Genomic DNA, 12,640 nt, shown 5'->3' with positions numbered 1-12,640 from the left:
TTAGGGGTATTATTACTCATACTGTGGTACTCTATTCTGTAATACAAAACAAATAAAATCCATATTAACTACCCTCCCCCATCCCCAAAACCCTCCCAACCTCTTCAAATGTTCCCTCTGTCATGCTGAGACATTCCATCCTTAGGATTATTCAACATTTCAAAAATCATGTCGACAGTAACATCTGTTACCCCTAATAACTCTCTTGCCATATCCACAAAAATCTTTAACCTGGCATTTATGCTTTCCACAATCTGAGTCCTGTTGATAACCTTTCCAATGAACGCTATGAAGTAAATGTAATTTACTGTAAAGTGTCCATTGACGCAGCATATTTATGGGAGCAAGATTTCTGAACAGGTCTCGAAACCATGTCAGGACTAGTAGAAGCACCAGTTCTGACAGTAGGTCCACTTACTACAGGAGAAGCCATGGTAGCTCCATCAGTCCACCTAATAGTTCCACCAATCTGTTTTACAGCCTCTGCATATGAGACATCATGAGTGATTCTATATCTCTAGGCCTGCCTAGCCTCTCTCTGCCCTTACAAAAATGAATTTTTTGTTGCAAACTTCCCGCAAGTTTGTGGCAAATTTTCTACAAACTACATTGTGTGCCACAAAATGTTGCCAGAAGTGTTACATTTGCAGAAAACCTTTGGCAACAATAATATGTATTGCAGCTAGTGGCAAACAGTTTGCCAGAGATTTTTTTCTGACAAATAAATCTCCCGAGATTCTATTTTAATCTGTGGTAAACCTGTGGCAACAATATGTATTGCTACTATTAGCAAAGAGTTTACCAGAAGTTGTTTCTGGTGAACACACAAGTTCCAAGACCAGTAACCGTTGACTACCAGTCAAGGGGAGAAGAAAAATCAGTTGAAAATGGATACCAAGTAATCTACCTAGCTCCAAAGTTGTCCGGTGAGTGTCTAACTTATTGATATAAGGTCCTAATAAACTTTAATTTGTGTTGGCTAATTGATGCCTGGTTAGAAATGTCATGTTTTATGGGATAGAGTGAAACACGTGTTGTTGCTGTATCAGCTTCAACCAACCTGTCAGTGCCACTGACTGGCTAGCTGGCTCACTTTAGCTATCATATTTTTGCATATTTAATTGGATAGCTAGCAGCAAACTAATGACTTTCTGGATATTTTAAGCACATGTTTTTTGGTGACGACATTGCTGTCATTTAATACCAATATGCATGTCAATATGCTACCTTAGCTGCTCAGTAAATTATCATGTTAGTAAGCACATGTCACGTCCTGATCCTAGTAAGATGTCATTTTCTATAGTAGAGTAGGTCAGGGCGTGACAGGGGGTGTTTTGGGTTGTTCTATGTTTTCTATTTCTATGTTTAAGTTCTATTTTTTTCTATTTCTATGTTGGGATTGTTTGGGTTGATCTCTAATTGGAGGCAGCTCATCCTCGTTGCCTCTGATTAGAGATTATATTTAAGTAGGGGTTTTTCTTCCTGGGTTTTGTGGGTAGTTGTTTTCTGTTTAGTGTATTTCACCTGACGGAACTGTTGTCGGTCGTTTTGTTGTTTTTTGTTAAAAAATATATTCATTAAAAGTAAATATGAGCACTCTACACGCTGCGCCATGGTCCCCTTTATACGACCCCCGTTACAGAACTACCCACCACAACTGGCTCAAGCAGCGTGCTCGGGAGGAAATGGATACCTGGTCTCTGAAGGAGAGGCTAGAGAGGGTAAACTGGACTTGGGGCCAAGTAATAGACAGATATAGAAGACTGCCAGGGAGGCACGAGAGGCTACAGAAACCCAAATACATTTTTTGGGGAAGGCACATGGAGCAGTCGGCAGAGCCGAGTAGTAAACCAGAGACAATCCAGGAGAAGAAAGAAAATTTGGAGAAGGGAGAAATGGGAGAGTTATTAAGTTGGGGGAGGACGCACGTGGTTTTCCCAAAGGAACGTGTCGTCAGTTTGGTGCCACCTGAGTCAGCTCCCCGTACTCACATTTACATTTACATTTACGTCATTTAGCAGACGCTCTTATCCAGTGGAACAACCACTTTACAATAGTACATCTATATCTTTTGGGGGGGGGGGGGTTAGAAGGATTACTTTATCCTATCCCAGGTAATCCTTAAAGAGGTGGGGTTTCAGGTGTCTCCGGAAGGTGGTGATTGACTCCGCTGTCCTGGCGTCGTGAGTGAGCTTGTTCCACCATTGGGGTGCCAGAGCAGCGAACAGTTTTGGCTGGGCTGAGCGGGAACTGTGCTTCCGCAGAGGTAGGGAGGCGAGCATGCCAGAGGTGGATGAACGCAGTGCCCTTCTTTGGGTGTAGGGACTGATCAGAGCCTGAAGGTACGGAGGTGCCGTTCCCCTCACTGCTCCGTAGGCAAGCACTATGGTCTTGTAGCAGATGCGAGCTTCAACTGGAAGCCAGTGGAGTGTGCGGAGGAGCGGGGTGACGTGAGAGAACTTGGGAAGGTTGAACACCAGACGGGCTGCGGCGTTCTGGATGAGTTGTAGGGGTTTAATGGCACAGGCAGGGAGCCCCGCCAGCAGCGAGTTGAAGTAATCCAGACGGGAGATGACAAGTGCCTGGATTAGGACCTGCGCCGCTTCCTGTGTAAGGCAGGGTCGTACTCTGCGAATGTTGTAGAGCATGAACCTACAGGATCGGGTCACCGCCTTGATGTTAGCGGAGAATGACAGGGTGTTGTCTAGGGTCACGCCAAGGCTCTTAGCACTCTGGGAGGAGGACACAATGGAGTTGTCAACCGTGATGGCGAGATCATGGAACGGGCAGTCCTTCCCCGGGAGGAAGAGCCGCTCCGTCTTGCCGAGGTTCAGCTTGAGGTGGTGATCCGTCATCCACACTGATATGTCTGCCAGACATGCAGAGATGCGATTCGCCACCTGGTTATCAGAAGGGGGAAAGGAGAAGATTAATTGTGTGTCGTCTGCGTAGCAATGATAGGAGAGACCATGTGAGGATATGACAGAGCCAAGTGACTTGGTGTATAGCGAGAATAGGAGAGGGCCTAGAACTGAGCCCTGGGGGACACCAGTGGTGAGAGCACGTGGTGCGGAGACGGATTCTCGCCACGCCACCTGGTAGGAGCGACCTGTCAGGTAGGGCGCAATCCAAGAATGAGCCGCGCCGGAGATGCCCAACTCGGAGAGGGTGGAGAGGAGGATCTGATGGTTCACAGTATCAAAGGCAGCAGATAGGTCTAGAAGGATGAGAGCAGAGGAGAGAGAGTTAGCTTTAGCAGTGTGGAGAGCCTCCGTGACACAGAGAAGAGCAGTCTCAGTTGAATGACCAGTCTTGAAACCTGACTGATTTGGATCAAGAAGGTAATTCTGAGAGAGATAGCAAGAGAGCTGAACAAGGACGGCACGCTCAAGAGTTTTGTAGAGAAAAGAAAGAAGGAATACTGGTCTGTAGTTGTTGACATCAGAGGGATCGAGTGTAGGTTTTTTGAGAAGGGGTGCAACTCTCGCTCTCTTGAAGACGGAAGGGACGTAGCCAGCGGTCAAGGATGAGTTGATGAGCAAGGTGAGAAGGTCTCCGGAAATGGTCTGGAGAAGAGAGTAGGGGATAGGGTCAAGCGGGCAGGTTGTTGGCCGGCCGGCCATCACAAGTCGCAAGATTTCATCTGGAGAGAGAGGGGAGAAAGAGGTCAAAGCATAGGGTAGGGCAACGTGAGCAGGACCAGCGGTGTCATTTCACTTAACAAACGAGGATCGAATGTCATCAACCTTCTTTTCAAAATGGTTGACAAAGTCATCCGCAGAGAGGGAGGAGGGGGGGAGGTGGGGGAGGATTCAGGAGGGAGGAGAAGGTGGCAAAGAGCTTCCTAGGGTTAGAGGCGATTGCTTGGAATTTAGAGTGGTAGAAAGTGGCTTTAGCAGCAGAAACAGAGGAAGAAAATGTATAGAGGAGGGAGTGAAAAGATGCCAGGTCCGCAGGGAGGCTAGTTTTCCTCCATTTCCGCTCGGCAGCCCGGAGCCCTGTTCTGTGAGCTCGCAATGAGTCGTCAAGCCACGGAGCAGGAGGGGAGGACCGAGCCGGCCGGGAGGATAGGGGACATAGAGAGTCAAAGGATGCAGAAAGGTAGGAGAGGAGGGTTGAGGAAGCAGAATCAGGAGATTGGTTGGAGAAGGGTTGAGCAGAGGGAAGAGATGATAGGATGGAAGAGGAGAGAGTAGCAGGAGAGAGAGAGCGAAGGTTGGGATGGCGCAATACCATCTGAGTAGGGGCAGAGTGAGTAGTGTTGGAGGAGAGCGTACTCATCCTGAGAAGTGTGTGGAAGTTCCGGAACAAGTGATACCGGCGATATACACCAGGTCTCCAGTAAGTCTCAACAGCCCGGTATGTCCTGTGCCAGCTCCTCGCACTCTCTCTCCAGTGCGCCTCCAAAGCCCAGTATGTCCTGTGCCTGCTCCTCGCACTCTCCCTCTAGTGCGTTTCCACACCTCAGTACGTCCTGTGCCTCCTCCCCGCACTCGACCTGAGGTGGGTGTCATCAGCCCGATGCCACCTGTACCGGTCCCACGCATCAGACCTCTGGTGCGCCTCCACAGCCCAGTACATCCTGTGCCTGCTCATCACACTCTCCCTCCAGTGCTCTTCCACAGCCCAGTACGTCCTGTGCCTCCTCCCCGCACTCGACCTGAGGTGCGTGTCACCAGTCTGGTGTCACCTATGCCAGTCTCACGCATCAGACCTCCAGTGCGCATCCCCAGTCTGGAGCCTCCAGCGACGCTCCCCAGCCCGGAGCCTCCAGGGGCGGTCCGCAGCCCGGAGCCTGCAGTGGCGGTCTACAGTCTGGTTCCTTCGACGACGATCCACGGTCCGGTGGTAATAAAGCAGAAGGATCAACGGGTGGAGCGGGGAGTACGCCCAGAACCGGCGCCGCCTCCTATGCTGGAGGTTAAGGTTATGTGGACTGCCTTTGAGCCGCCATAGACTTTTGTCACCCTCCCTACCCTCCCTTTCTGTTTTGTGGTTGTTTTTGGGGGTTTTGATTTGTTGCATTCGGAGTCTGCACCTTTTGGGGGGGGGGGGGGGGTAGGGAGGGTGTCACGTCCTGATCCTAGTAAGATGTCATTTTCTATAGTAGAGTAGGTCAGGGCGTGACAGGGGGTGTTTCGGGTTGTTCTATGTTTCTATGTTTAAGTTCTAGTTTTTCTATTTCTATGTTGGGATTGTTTGGGTTGATCTCTAATTGGAGGCAGCTGATCCTCGTTTCCTCTGATTAGAGGGGTTTTTCTTCCTGGGTTTTGTGGGTAGTTGTTTTCTGTTTAGTGTATTTCACCTGACGGAACTGTTGTCGGTCGTTTTGTTGTTTTTGTTAAAAAATATATCCTTTAAAAGTAAATATGAGCACTCTACACGCTGTGCCTTGGTCCCCTTTATACGACCCCCGTTTCAGCACAACAACTAAGTACCAACAGAGACGCTCCTGACCTCCCTGGGGCCCTAAGCAAAATTTTGCTAAGGAGCCCTCCTACCTGAGCCGTGTAAACCATTTGCCATTTCCACACAGTCACACCTGAGACTCCAGTGCTCCCACTACAATCCTTCCTCCTTTAAATCAGTTTGCTCCATCTGTCGGTCTAAGAATAAGTAGACCTATACAGAACAGAATGAGGTATAAACAAACAATATTTATTGAATAAAATATTTCCTATAGAATCTTAAAATAAGTGAATATTAACATTAACATAAGAAATTGTAGAAAATATAAAATGTAGAAAATAATAAAATATAACACTGAGCTTTGGCTCTGCTGCCTGGTAATTAGTCCAGTCCTCACAATATTATACAATTAGCTGTGTCTATACAATGTAAACATTCGCCTATAGGCTATGGCTACAGCTATATTTCTCAAAATAGTAAAATAAAACCGATACAGCTGTGTGATTACAGCCTGGGCATTTTCAGCACCAGCATGGGCACCAGTCAATCTGGACTGTCTGGAAGAAATTGAGAAAGTATGTCACATAGTTAGTTAAGCAGTCATTTACACACGGTGACTGCAATTCTTAGGGCTATCCAAAGGTTAGGATAGAGTTCCTCCAGGTTTTTCTCACAGAGAAAGGAAAGCAGCTCTTATCTGATGGCAGATCAGGGAAATTCTGAATCTCATGTGCCAGATCGATTCCACTGATGTCACAGTCATCTCTGAAGTTTAGAGTGTTTTCAGCTTCTATGCAGTGAGCCTTTAAAGATTCACTGGACATCTGAGAAGTTCAGCAGCACTCCATATTTGGTTTTCACCTGGTTGAGTGTTTCAAATCTCTCATCCATGGATGTAATAAGCCTGAATGGAAACCTATTCTAGACTTGTCTTTAGGGAAAGAAAAAAAACAGTCCTGGTTTGAGTGGACATCTGCGCACTAACTCAGACCTTATAACGTCTGTTAAGACTGGGGGCCAATCTGCTGGGTCATTTGCTGGAACAGCAACTGTTCTATTAGTATCTGATTCTGGCTGTACACCTCTCGTTGTGCTAGTACTGGCTGAGGCTGCCTGTACTTCAACTGGGTCTGTGTTAGTACTTGCTGAAGCCAGCTGTACTGGGTCTGTGTTAGTACTTGCTGAAGCTGCCAGTACTGGGTCTGTGTTAGTACTTGCCGAAGACGGCTGTACTGGGTCTGTGTTAGTACTTGCTGAAGCCGGCTGTACTGGGTCTGTGTTAGTACTGGCTGAGGCTGGATGTGGATCAACATTGTCTGTGCAGTACTGGATGATGATCCAGCATCTCCTCTACTGACAAACTTAAGCAGAGCACATGTAAATTATAGATAACAATACTATTATTAAGATGGAGCCGGAGCAGAAGGCAGACGTTTTACGTGCCCCCAACCGATTGTGTTTCTTTGTTTGTTTATCTGCGTTGTTTGTAACTTATTTTTTTACTCTTTTTGTACATAATGTCGCCGCTACCGTCTCTTATGACTGAAAATAACTTCTAGACATCAAGACTGAGATTACTCACCACGGACTAGCAGAATCCTTTTTCTTCTTTCACGACTCTGACGAGCCCGAGGCGGAGGATATAAGGCTCCCTCAGGAACAGCCCCGACCCCAGTGATCTGTGTGAAGAGGAGGTGGAGAAAGAAAGGCCGGAGAGCGGGCTGCCTTCTGAGAAGTCTGAGGTGATCGAATAAACCCCCACTTCCCTCAATTCTGCTAGCAAACATGCAATCTTTGGACAATAAAATGGATGAGTTACTGGGAAGATGAATCTACCAACGGGACATTAAAAACTGTAACATCTTATGCTTCACGGAGTCGTGGCTGAATGACGACAATATCAACATACAGCTGGCTGGTTATACGATGTATTTTTGTAAACAACAGCTGGTGCACGATATCTAAGGAAGTCTCAAGCTATTGCGTGCCTAAGGTAGAGTTTCTCATGATAAGCTGCAGACCACACTACCTACCGAGATAGTTTTCATTTATATTCTTTGTAGCTGTTTGCTATGAGCAAACAAGAAAACGCGCACCCAGAGGCGGCGCTCCTGGTAAAAATTAAAGCAGGAAGCACCAGTGACTAGATCAATAAAAAAGTGGTCAGATGAAGCAGATGCTAAGCTACAGGACTGTTTGCAAGCACATACTGGAATATGTTCTGGGATTCCTCCAATGGCATTGAAGAGTACACCACATCTGTCATTGGCTTCATCAATAAGTGCATCGATGACGTCGTCCCCACAGTGACCGTACGTACATACCCCAACCAGAAGCCATGGATTACAGGCAGCATCTGCACTGAGCTAAAGGCTAGAGCTGCCGCTTTCAAGGAGTGGGACTCTAACCCGGAAGCTTATAAGAAATTCCGCTATGTCCTCCGACGAACCATCAAACAGGCAAAGCGTCAATACAGGACTAAGATCGAGTCATAAGACTGTGTGATCACGCTCTCCGCAGCCGATGTGAGTAAGACCTTTAGACGGGTCAACATTCACAAGGCTGCAGGGCCAGATGGATTACCAGGACATACTGCGAGCATGCACTGACTAACTAGCAAGTGTCTTCACTGACATTTTTAACCTCTCTCTGTCCGAGTCTGTCATACCAACATGTTTTAAGGAGCCCACCATAGTGCCTCTGCCCAAGAACACTAAGGTAACCTGCCTAAATGACTACCGACCTGAGGCAGTCACGTCTGTAGACATGAAGTGCTTTGAAAGGCTGGTCATGTGTCACATCAACACCATCATCCTAGAAACCCTAGACCCACTCCAGTTTGCATACCGCCACAACAGATCCACAGATGATGCAGTTTCTATTGCACTCCACACTGCCCTTTCCCACCTGGACAAAAGGAACACCTATCTGAGAATGCTATACATTGACTCCAGCTCAGCGTTCAACTCCATAGTGCCCTCAAAGCTCATCAATAAGCTAAGGACCCTGGGACTAAACACCTCCCTCTGCAACTGGATCCTGAACTTCCTGATGGGCCGCCCCCAGGTGGTAAGGCTAGGTAACAAGACATCTGCCACGCTGATCCTCAACACAGAGGCCCCTCAGGGGTGCGTGCTCAGCCCCCTCCTGTACTCCCTGTTCACTCATAATTGAACGGCCAGGCACGACTCCAACATCATCATTACATTTGCAGATGACACAACAGTGGTAGGCCTGATCACCGACAACAACGAGACAGCCTATAGGGAAGAGGTCAGAGACCTGTCCGTGTGGTGCCAGGACAACAACCTCTCCCTCAAAGTGATCAAGTCAAAGGAGATGATTGTGGACTACAGGGAAAAGAGGACCGAGCACGCCCCCATTCTCATCGAAGGGGCTGCAGTGGAGCAGGTTGAGCGCTTCAAGTTCCTTGGTGTCCACATCCCCAACAAACTAACATGGTCCAAGCACACCATGATAGTAGTGAAGCGGGCAAGACAAAATCTATTCCCCTTCAGGAGACTGAAAAGATTTGGCATGGGTCCTCAGATCCTCACCAGCTGCACCATCGAGAGCATCCTGACTGGTTGCATCACTGCTTGGTATGGCAACTGCTCAGCCTCTGACCGCAAGGCACTACAGAGGGTAGTGCAAACGGCCCAGTACATCGCTGGGGCCAAGCTTCCTGCCATCCAGGACCTCGATACCAGGCAGTGTCAGAGGAAGGCCATAACATTTTTTAAAGACTCCAGCCACCCTAGTCATAGACTGTTCTCTCTGCTACCACACGGCAAGCGGTACCGGAGCACCAAGTCTAGGTCCAAGAGGCTGCTAAACAGCTTCTACCCCCAATCTATAAAACTACTGAACATCTAATCAAATGGCTACCCAGACTATTCACTTTTTCAATATTTTGTTGTGTTACAGCTGGAATTTAAAATGGTTGAAAAAAAAATCTAAGCTCGATGTCCGCACCCCCTCGGAAATCTAATTAGCATAATAAAAAATACAAATCTGACAGTTTAAGCTAGAGATATCTGGGGTTTTTTTGCATTGTATGCGTCTCAATCCACCGCATCTGGCTATGTTGCACTTCCGCATCTGCGGTGAAAGGTGATAGAGCTAGAGCGATGTTTGTCAGACCATGAGGCATCACAAAAATCGGTCTTCTTACAAAATCATCTGTAGCGTCAGAACAGTTTGGCCTATGAACTATTATGACCCCTCTGTGGAAAGGTGAGACTGCTTTAGAACGCCCACAGGCCTCACAAGACTCGTCTGAAGGTCCAGTTGAAAACATTTGTGGAAGTATATATGGAGACTGTTTAGTGCCAAAAATTAGGGGTTAAATACATGTAAAAAGAAAAAATATATATATATATCCAGATTTTTCATATATCTCTCAGATATAGGACAGATTTTTTGGGGGGACTATCGGTTGAATCTGTTATTCAATGTGTCCGTATGGGCTTATAATAAGGCCAAAAATAATTTTTCATCAAAGAATTTTTTTCTATTTTTACTGCTACTTCAAGGGGTCTTAAAATTCTAAATCAAATAGCAAAAATAATCCTTGGTATGACCTTCTTAAAACAATTCCATATAGCTTAGTAGAACCCCCTCCAGTTTAGACAGGGCTTAGACACTTATGGGTTAACTTCAGATTGTTTTGTCACTGGCCAACACATAATACCCCCAAAAAGTCAAAGTTTTACAAATAAATAAAAATTGTAAATCTGAAATGTCTTGAGTCAATAAGTATTCAACCCCTTTGCTATGGGAAGCCTAAATAAATTCAGGAGTCAAAATTTGCTTAACAAGTCACATAATAAATTTCATGGATTTTTTTATCTTGAATCTTGAATTTTTGAACCTCATCTCTGTACCCCACACATATGATTATCTATAAGGTCCCTCAGTCAAGCAGTGCATTCCAAAAACAGATTCAACCACAAAGATCAGGGAGGTTTTCCAATGCCTCGCAAAGAAGGGCACATATTAATATAAAAATTAAAAAAGAAGACATTGAATATCCCCTTGAGCATGATAAGTTAATCACACTTTGGATGGTGTATCACTACAAAGTACAGTCATCCTTCCTCACTCAGTTGCTGGAAAAGAAGGAAACCACTCAGGGATTTCACCTTGAGGACAATGGTGACGTTAAATCCGTTAAAGAGTTTAATTGCTGAAGTAGAACTGCCAAAAAAACGTGGCAAAGAAATTAACTTTGTGTCCTGAATACAAAGCGTTATGTTTCGAGCAAATCCAACATAACACATCACTGAGTACCACTCTTCATATTTTCAAGCATGATGGTGGCTGTATAATGTTATGGGTATGCTTGTCATCGGCAAGGACTATAGAGTTTTTATTAAAGATAAAAATAAACAGAATAGAGCTAAGCACAGGCAAAATCCCAGAGGAAAACCTGATTCAGTCTGCTTTCCAACAGACACTGTGAGAAAAATGCACCTTTCAGCAGGACAATAATCTAAAACACAATGTACACTGCAGTTGCTAACCAAGACGACATTGAATGTTCCTGAGTGGCCTAGTTAAAGTTAAATCGGCTTGAAAATCTATGGCAAGACTGGAAAATGTCTGTCTAGCAATGATCAACAACCAACTTGACAAAGTTTGAAGAATGTTTTGCAAATATTGTACAATTAAGGTATGCAAGGCTCTTAGACACGTACTCACAAAGACTCACAGCTGTAATTGCTGCCAAAGGCGATTCTAACATGTATTGACTTAGGGGTGTGAATACTTGCTGTACCTAAATTAGCCTTTTCCAAATCATGTCCAAATCACCAACAAATCATTTAAAAACTTCTTCAGGACTGGTGGGTCCCATGCGGGACATTTGAGCTAACGTGGGCTAATGCGATTAGCATTGTAAGTAACAAGAACATTTCCCAGGACATAGACATATCTGATATTGGCAGAAAGCTTAAATTCTTGTTCATGTAACTGCACTGTCCAATTTACAGTAACTAGTATAGTGAAAGAATACCATGCTATTGTTTGAGGAGTGCACAGTTTTGAATATGAAAAGTTATTAATAAACAAATTAGGCACATTTGGGCAGTCTTGATACAACATTTTTAACAGAAATGCAACGGTTCATTGGATCAGACTAAAACTTTGTACATACACTGCTGCCATCTAGTGGCCAATATTTAAATTCCACCTGGGCTGGAATAATACATTATGGCCTTTCTCCTGCATTTCAAAGATGATTGTATTATCTTTTACCAGATCTAATGCGTTATTTTCTCCTACATTCTTTTCACATTTCCACAAACTTCAAAGTGTTTCCTTTCAAATGGTAACAAGAAAATGCATATCCTTGCTTTCAGGGCCTGAGCTACAGGCAGTTAGATTTGGGTATGTCATTTTAGGCGAAAATTGAAAAAAAAAGGCATATTCTTAAGAGGTTTAATTGAGTTACACAGACATTTTTTATACTTTAAGATTATTTGGACATGATTTGGCATGAAAATGAGAAGCGGGACCTTTCATCAAAACCTCATCATAGTGAGGATATTAATAGTGAGATGTGCAATGCCATTTTGTTTCAAAATTTGATTTATTTCATTAAAATAAGACACCTACAATAGACTTTAGCTTTTAAGAGTTAATTACAAAAAAAATGTCAAGATTTAATTTGTAAACTAAATTTCAACACATTCATCTTCGGGGGGGGGGGCAGTTACCCAATGCCACCCCCAGCAACGTTTTGGAAAAACACCCCTTTTCTAAAAACAACATTTCGTTAAATGACAACAAAAGTGTAAACTGTAGACACCTATTTCCCTTCATAGTTTGTTTGCCTAAGCATGACCATCACCCACATACCACATTTTATCCAAATGTTGCTTTTTTTGTGTCAGCAATTGGACATTGTTCTTAGGGGGAGCTAGTTACCCCACGTTACCCCAAGTGCCTTGCTCGACAGGCACAAAGGCAGTTGTTCTATGGGGGAATAGGGCTCATCTCAACTCTCCAAATTGACTTCCTCTACTCCTTTCCTTTGTCTGCACGTATAAAATAAATTGAGATGTAAAAGCAACTCCCCATTTGCTTACTACCATATTCTTTTCATCCATCCTGTTTTTGGGGATTTGTGCCAATTACGTGACTAGACAAGGAGAGGAAACCACTTCAGACTATTGAGATGCACTCATTGATTCAATGCTCGGCCGTCAGACTCATTTTAGACTGTGTG

The sequence above is a fragment of the Salmo salar genome, chromosome 21 (genome assembly GCF_965601325.2).
Source record: "Salmo salar chromosome 21, fSalSal1, whole genome shotgun sequence".
Lineage (NCBI taxonomy): Eukaryota > Metazoa > Chordata > Actinopteri > Salmoniformes > Salmonidae > Salmo > Salmo salar.
Note: the sequence above shows the minus strand (reverse complement) of the source record.